Source organism: Macaca thibetana, chromosome 1 (assembly GCF_024542745.1).
Source record: "Macaca thibetana thibetana isolate TM-01 chromosome 1, ASM2454274v1, whole genome shotgun sequence".
NCBI lineage: Eukaryota > Metazoa > Chordata > Mammalia > Primates > Cercopithecidae > Macaca > Macaca thibetana.
The window spans coordinates 217,146,537-217,155,166 of NC_065578.1; positions in this window are offsets into that span (position 1 = coordinate 217,146,537).

Here is an 8,630-nt window from a genome sequence, read left to right on the forward strand (position 1 = left end):
ACTGTCCAATCTCAATGATGATTAGAAGCCTGCCTGATGGCCCCAGATAGAGTCATCTCTTCCTCTCAACTTTTATTTCATTGATTCACTTATTTATTCATTCTACAAATATACATTAAGAAGCTCTGGCTGGGCGCGGTGGCTCATGCCTGTAATCCCAGCACTTTGGGAGGCCGAGGCGGGGATCACTTGAGGTCAGGAGTTCTAGACCAGCCTGGCCAACATGGCGAAACCCCGTCTCTACAAAAAATACAAAAATTAGCTAGGTGTGATGGAGCATGCCTGTAATCCCATCCACTTGGGAGGCTGAGGCACAAGAATTGCTTGAACCCAGGAGGTGGATGTTGCACTGAGCCCAGATTGCACCATTACACTCCAGCCTGGGCAACAGAGCAAGACTTCGTCTCAAAAAAAAAAAAAAAATTCTCCAACATGGGACAGTGTTCCTGTTGTAAGATGCACCAGGTTCTTAGTATATCCTTCATCATATTTTAATGTAGGATATGTTTATCTGTCCTTAAATATTAGGCACCAGGACTTGGCGCAGTGGCTCACACCTGTAATCCCAGCACTTTGGGAGGCCGAGGCAGGTGGATCATGAGGTCAGGAGATTGAGACCATCCTGGCTGACACGGTGAAACCCCGTCTCTACTAAAAATACAAAAAATTAACCCAGCGTGGTGGCGGGCGCCTGTAGTCCCAGCTACTCGGGAGGCTGAGGCAGGAGAATGGCGTGAACCTGGGAGGCAGAGCTTGCAGTGAGCCGAGATCGCGCCACTGCACTCCAGCCTGGGTGACAGAGCGAGACACTGTCTTTAAAAAAAAAAAAAAAAAAAATATATATATATATATATACACACACACACACACATCTGTATATACACACATCTATATATATACACACATCTGTATACACACACATCTGTATAAATATATATTAGGCATCAGGAGGGTAGGAGCTCTTTTTATGGCTCTCTGTGGTTAACACAATGCTGGGCACAAAATCAAGTTAAGATTCAGGTTTCGATGGCCAAAGCTATCAAAGGGAGTGGCATTTTACACACAGGATAGATATCCCATATGCTGGAAACACTTTTCTGGAGATTCTCACATGCATCTCAGCCCTTGCTGAGAACTCTTAGCTGAGGGGTCATGAAACCTGGGTGCTTGTTTGAAACTGCAACTTGTAGTTGACTTTGAGGGAGTCTCAGTGCATCTCCGGGCTCCAAATCCTCATCTGTGTAAGAGAAGTGAAGCCCAGTCTGTCTTGCCTAGTTTCCCCTGGGCTTGTTCTGAGGATGAAAGAAGATGCTGTGTGTAGAACCAGGTCATAATCCGGTAAGTGCTCAACAGACATAAGGTGCTGGGATAACATACACTTGTTCTGATAATTAGAACAAGAGTCCTCAGGCAGCCTTTACTTCTTTCCTAGGCTGTGCCTGCTGTACAGTTTCTTCATTCAGCACCTGCCTCATTCTCTCATGTTACTTTTTTTGGAGACAGGGACTTGCTCTGTTGCCCAGACTGGAGTGCAGTGGCACAATTATAGCTCACTGTAGTCTCAGACTCCTGGGCTCAAGCAATCCTCCTGCCTCAGCCTCCCAAGTAGCTGGGACTACAGGCATGAACCACCACACCTTGTTTTTTTTTTTTTTTGAGATGGAGTCTCGCTCTGTCGCCCAGGTTGGAGTGCAGTGGCATGATCTCAGCTCACTGCAAGCTCCGCCTCCCGGGTTCTCCCCATTCTCCTGCCTCAGCCTCCCGAGTAGCTGGGACTACAGGTGCCCACCACGGCCCGGCTAATTTTTTGTATTTTTAGTAGAGATGGGTTTCAGTGTGTTAGCCAGGATGGTCTCGATCTCCTAACCTCGTGATCCGCCCGCCTCGGCCTCCCAAAGTGCTGGAATTATAGGCATGAGCCACCGTGCCCGGCCTTTTGTTGTTGTTGTTAGATGGAGTCTTACTTTGCCACCCAGGCTGGAGTGCAGTGGCACAATCTCAGCTCACTGTAGCCTCTGCCTCCTGGATTCAAGAGATTCTTGTGCCTCAGCCTCCTGAGTAGCTGGGATTTCAGGCAACCACCACCATGCCCAGCTAATTTTTATATTTTTTGTAGAGATGGGGCTTCACAATGTTGGCCAGACTGGTCTTAAACTCCTGACCTCAGGTGATCCACCCACCTCCCAAAGTGCTGGGATACAGGTGTGAGCCACCATGCCTGGCCCCATTCTTTTAAAAATATCAGTGACTTCCATCTATTAGAAGTAGGTGGGGCTATACATCACACTATCCCTAAATCTTACTTTCATGTGGTTTAATAATTAATTCCCAATAAGTCTCAGCGGAGGGTTCTGCAATACGTATAAAACTATGGCAAGATGGCCGATTAGGAGCAGCTCCGGTCTGTAGCTCCCAGCGAGATCGACACAGAAGGCGGGTGATTTCTGCATTTCCGACAGAGGTACCCAGGTCATCACACTGGGACTGGTTGGACAGTGGGTGCAGCCCACGGAGGGCGACCAAAATCAGGGTGCGGCGTCACCTAACCTGGGAAGTGCAAGGGGTCAGGGAATTCTCTCCCCTAGCCAAAGGAAGCCATGAGGGGCTGTGCTGTGAGGAACGGTGCACTCTGGCCCAGACACTGCACTTCTCCCATAGTCTTTGCAACCTACAGACCAGGAGATTCCCTCCGGTACCTAGGCCAGCAGGGCCCTGGGTTTCAAGCACAAAACTGGGCGGCCATTTGGGCAGACACCGAGCTAGCTGCAGGAGTATTTTTTCCAGACCCCAGTGGCACCCGAAATGCTAGCAGGACAGAACTGTTCACTCCCCCAGAAAGGGGGCTGAAGTCAGGGAGCCCAGTGGTCCAGCTCAGCGGATCCCACCCCCACGGAGCCCAGCAAGCTCAGATCCACTGGCTTGAAATTCTCGCTGCCAGCACAGCAGTCTGAACTCGACCTGGGATGCTCGAGCTTGGTTGGAGGGGGAGTCCACCATTACTGAGGCTTGAGTAAGCAGTTTTCCCCTCGCAGTGTAAACAAAGCCGCCAGGAAGTTCAAACTGGGCAGAGCCCACCACAGCTCAGCAAGGCCGCTGTAGCCAGAATGCCTGTCCAGATTCCTCCTCTCTGGGCAGGGCATCTCTGAAAGAAAGGCAGCAGCCCCAGTCAGGGGCTGTTCCCCCACCTCCCTGGAACAGAGCACCTGGGGAAGGGGCAGCTGTGGGAGCAGCTTCAGCAGACTTAAACATGTCTGCCTGACAGCCCTCCCAGCATGGGGTTCGAGCTGTGCTAAGGGTAGAACTATCTCCTCAAGTGGGTCCCTGACCCCTGTGTATCCTGACTGGGAGACACCTCCTGGTAGGGGCCGTCAGACACCTCATACAGGAGAGCTCCAGCTGGCATCTGGCAGGTGCCCCTCCGGGACGAAGCTTCCAGAGGAAGGAACAGGCAGCAATCTTTGCTGTTCTGCAGCCTCCGCTGGTGATACCCAGGCAAACAGGGTCTGGAGTGGACTCCAGCAAACTCTAGCAGACCTGCAGCAGACGGGCCTGTTAGAAGGAAAACTAACAATCAGAAAGGGATAGCATCAACATCAACAAAAAGGACTTCCACACAAAATCCCCATCTGAAGGTCACCAACATCAAAAACCAAAGGTAGATAAATCAATGAATATGGGGAGAAACCAGTGCAAAAACGCTGAAAATTCCAAAAACCAGAACGCCTCTTCTTTTCCAAAGGATCACAACTCCTTGCGGCGAGGGAACAAAACTGGACAGAGAATGAGTTTGATAAATAGATAGAAGTAGGCTTCAGAGGGGAGTAATAACAAACTCCACTGAGTTAAAGGAGCATGTTCTAACCCAATGCAAGGAAACTAAGAACCTTGAAAAAAGGCTAGACGAATTGCTAACTTAAATAACCAGTTTACAGAAGAATATAAATGACCTGATGGAGCTTGAAAAACACAGCACGAGAACTTCGTGAAGGATAAACAAGTATCAACAGCTGAATCAATCAAGCAGAGGAAAGGATATCAGAGATTGAAGATCAACTTAATGAAATAAAGTGAGAAGACAAGATTAGAGAAAAAAGAATGAAAAGGAATGAAGAAAGCCTCCAAGAAATATGGGACGATGTGGAAAGATCAAACCTATGTTTGATTAGTGTACCTGAGTGACGGGGAGAATGGTGGAACCAAGTTGGAAAACACTCTTCAGGATATTATCCAGGAGAACTTCCCCAGTCTAGCAAGACAGGTCAACATTGCATTCAGAAAATACAGAGAACACCACAAAGCTACTCCTTGAGAAGAGCAACCCCAAGACACATAATCGTCAGATTGACCAAGGTCAAAATGAAGGAAAAAATGTTAAGTGCAGCCAGGGACTAAGGTCGGGTTACCCACAAAGGGAAGCCCATCAGACTAACAGTGGATCTCTCTGCAGAAACCCTACAAGCCACAAGAGAGTGGGGCCAACATTCAACATTCTTAAAGAAAAGAATTTTCAACCCAGAATTTCATATCCAGCCAAACTAAACTTCATAAGCGAAGGAGAAATAAAATCCTTTACAGACAAGCAAATGCTGAGAGATTTTGTAACCACCAGGCCTGCCTTACAAAAGCTCCTCAAGGAAGCACTAAATATGGAAAGGAACAACTGCTACCAGCCACTGCAAAAACATGCCAAATTGTAAAGACCACCGACACTATGAAGAAATTGTATCAACTAATGGGCAAAATAACGACCTAGCATCATAATGACAGAATCAAATTCACACATAACAATATTAACATTAAATGTAAATGGGCTAAATTCCCCAATTAAAAGACACAGACTGGCAAATTGGATAAAGAGTCAAGACCCCTCAGTGTGCTGTATTCAGGACACCCATCTCATGTGCAAAGACACACATAGTTTCAAAATAAAGGGATATTTACCAAGCAAAAGGAAAGCAAACAAAAACAAAAACAAAAAAACAGACTTTAAACCAACAAAGCTTAAAAGAGACAAAGAAGGGCATTACATAATGGTAAAGGGATCAATGCAACAAGAAGTGCTAACTATCCTAAATACATATGCACCCAATCCAGGAACACCCAGATTCATCAAGTAAGTTGTTAGAGACCTAAAAAGAGACTTAGACTCCACACAGGAATTGTGGGAGACTTTAACACCTCACTATCAACATCACACAGATCAAAGAGACAGAAAATTAGCAAGGATATTCAGGACTTGAACTCAGCTCTGGACCAAGTGGACCTAATAGATATCTACAGAACTCTCCACCCCAAATCAACATAATATACATTCTTCTCAGCACGACATCACACCTATTCTAAAACTGACCACATAATTGGAAGTAAAACACTCCTCAGAAAATGCAAAAGAATAGAAATCATAACAGTCTCTCAGACCACAGTGCAACCAAATTAGAACTCAGGATTAAGAAACTCACTCAAAACTTCACAACTACATGGAAGCTGAACAACCTGCTCCTGAATGACTACTGGGTAAGTAACAAAATTAACGCAGAAATAAAGATGTTCTTTGAAACCAATGAGAAAAAAGACACAATGTACAAGAATCTCTGGGGCACATTTAAAGCAGTGTGTAGAGGGAAATGTATAGCACTAAATGCCCACAAGAGAAAGTAGGAAGGATCTAAAATTGACACCCTAACATCACAGTTAAAAGAGCTAGAGAAGCAAGAGCAAATATATTCAAAAGCTACCAGAAGACACGAAATAACTAAGATCAGAGCAGAAGTGAAAGAGATAGAGAAACAAAAAACCCTTCAAAAAATCATTGAATCCAGGAGCAGGTTTTTTGAAAAGATTATCAAAATAGACCACTAGCCAGGCTAATAAAAGAAGAAAAGAGAGAAGAATCAAATAGACGCAATAAAAAATGATAAAGGGGACATCACCACTGACCCCACAGAAATACAAACTACTATCAGAGAATACTATAAACACCTCTACGCAAATAAACTAGAAAATCTGGAAGAAATGGATAAATTCCTGGACACATACACCCTCCCAAGTCTTAACCAGGAAGAAGTCAAATCCCTGAATAGACCAATAACAAATTCCAAAATTAAGGCAGTAATTAATAGCCTATCAACCAAAAATATCCAGGACCAGATGGATTCAGAGCTGAATTCTACCAGAGGTACAAAGAGGAGCTGGTACCATTCCTTCTGAAACTATTTCAAGCAATAGAAAAAGAGGGAATCCTCCCTAACTCATTTTATGAAGCCAGCACCATCCTGATACCAAAACAGACACAACAACAGCAAAAAAGAAAATTTCAGGCAAATATCCCTGATGAATATTGATGCAAAAATCCTCAATAAAATACTGGCAAACCGAATCCAGCAGCACATCAAAAAGCTTGTTCACCACAATCAAGTTGGCTTCATCCCTGGGATGCAAGGCTGGTTCAACATACACAAATCAATAAATGTAATCTAGCATATAAACAAAACCAAAGACAAAAGCCACATGATTATCTCAATAGATGCAGAAAAGGCCTTCAAGATAATTCAACACCCCTTCATGCTAAAAATTCTTGATAAACTAGGTATTGATGGAACATATCTCAAAATAATAAGAACTATTTATGACAAACCCACAGCCAATATCAAACTGAATGGGCAAAAACTGGAAGCATTCTCTTTGAATGCCAGCACAAGACAAGGATGCCCTCTCCCACCACTCCTATTCAACATAGTGTTGGAAGTTCTGGCCAGGGCAATCAGGCAAGAGAAAGAAATAAAGGGTATCCAAATAGGAAAAGAGGAAGTCAAATTGTCTCTGTTTGCAGATGACATGATTCTATATTTAGAAAACCCCATTGTCTCAGCCCAAAATCTCCCAAGCTGATAAGCAACTTTAGCAAAGTCTCAGGATACAAAATCAATGTGCAAAAATCACAAGCATCCCTACACACCAACAACAGACAAGCAGAGAGCCACATCATGAGTGAACTCCCATTCACAATTGCTACAAAGAGAATAAAATACCTAGGAATACAACATCCAAGGGATGTGAAGGACCTCTTCAAGGAGAACTACAAAACACTGCTCAAGGAAATAAGAGAGGATACAAATAAATGGAAAAACATTCCATGCTCATGGATAGGAAGAACCAATATCGTGAAAATGGCCATACTGCCCAAAGTAATTTATAGATTCAATGCTATCCCCATGAAGCTACCATTGACTTCCTTCACAGAATTGGGAAAAACTACTTTAAATTTCATATGGAACCAAAAAAGAGCCCACATAGCCAAGACAATCCTAAGCAAAAAGAACAAAGCTGGAGGCATCGTGCTACCTGACTTCAAACTATACTACAAGTCTACAATAATGAACACAGCATGGTTCTGATACCAAAACAGATATATAAACCAATGGAACACAATAGAGGCCTCAGAAATAATACCACACATCTACAACTATCTGATCTTTGACAAACCTGACAAAAACAAGCAATGGGGAAAGGATTCCCTATTTAATAAATGGTGTTGGGAAAACTGGGTCGCCATATGCAGAAAACTGAAACTGGACCCCTTCCCTACACCTTATACAAAAATTAACTCAAGATGAATTAAAGACTTAAACGTAAGACCTAAAACCATAAAACCCCCAGAAAACCTAGGCAATACTGTTCAGGACATAGGCATGGGCAAGGACTTCATGTCTAAAACACCAAAACCAATGGCAACAAAAGCCAAAATTGACAAATGGAATCTAATTAAACTAAAGAGCTTCTGCACAGCAAAAGAAACTATCATCAGAGTGAACACGCAACCTACAGAACGAGAGAAAAATTTTGCAATCTATCCACCTGACAAAGGGTTAGTATCAAGAATCTACAAAGAACTTAAACAAAATTACAGAAAAACAAACAACCCTATCAAAAAGTAGGCAAAGGATATGAACAGACACTTCTCAAAAGAAGACATTTATGTGGCCAAGAAACATATGATAAAAAGCTCATCATCACTGGTCATGAGAGAAATGGAAATCAAAACCACAATGAGATACCATCTCACACCAGTTAGAATGGCGATCATTAAAAAGTCTGGAAACAACAGATGCTGGAGAGGATGTGGAGAAATAGGAATGCTTTTACACTGTTGGTGGGAGTGTAAATTAGTTCAACCATTGTGGAAGATACTGTCGTGATTCCTCAAGGATCTAGAACCAGAAATACCATTTGATCCAGCAATCCCATTACTGGGTGTATAGCCAAAGGATTATAAATCATTCTACTATAAAGACATATACATATGTATGTTTATTGTGGCATTGTTCACAATAACAAAGACTTGGAACCAACCCAAATACCCATCAATGATAGACTGGATAAAGAAAATATGGCACATATACACCATGGAATACTATGCAGCCATAAAAAAGGATGAGTTCATGTCCTTTGCAGGGACATGAATGAAGCTGGAAACCATCATTCTCAGCAAACTAACACAGGAACAGAAAACCAAACACCGCATGTTCTCACTCATAAGTGGGAGTTGAACAATGAGAACACAAGGACACAGGGAGGGCAACATCACACACCAGGGTCTGTCAGGGAGTGGGGGACTAGAGGAGGGAAAGCAT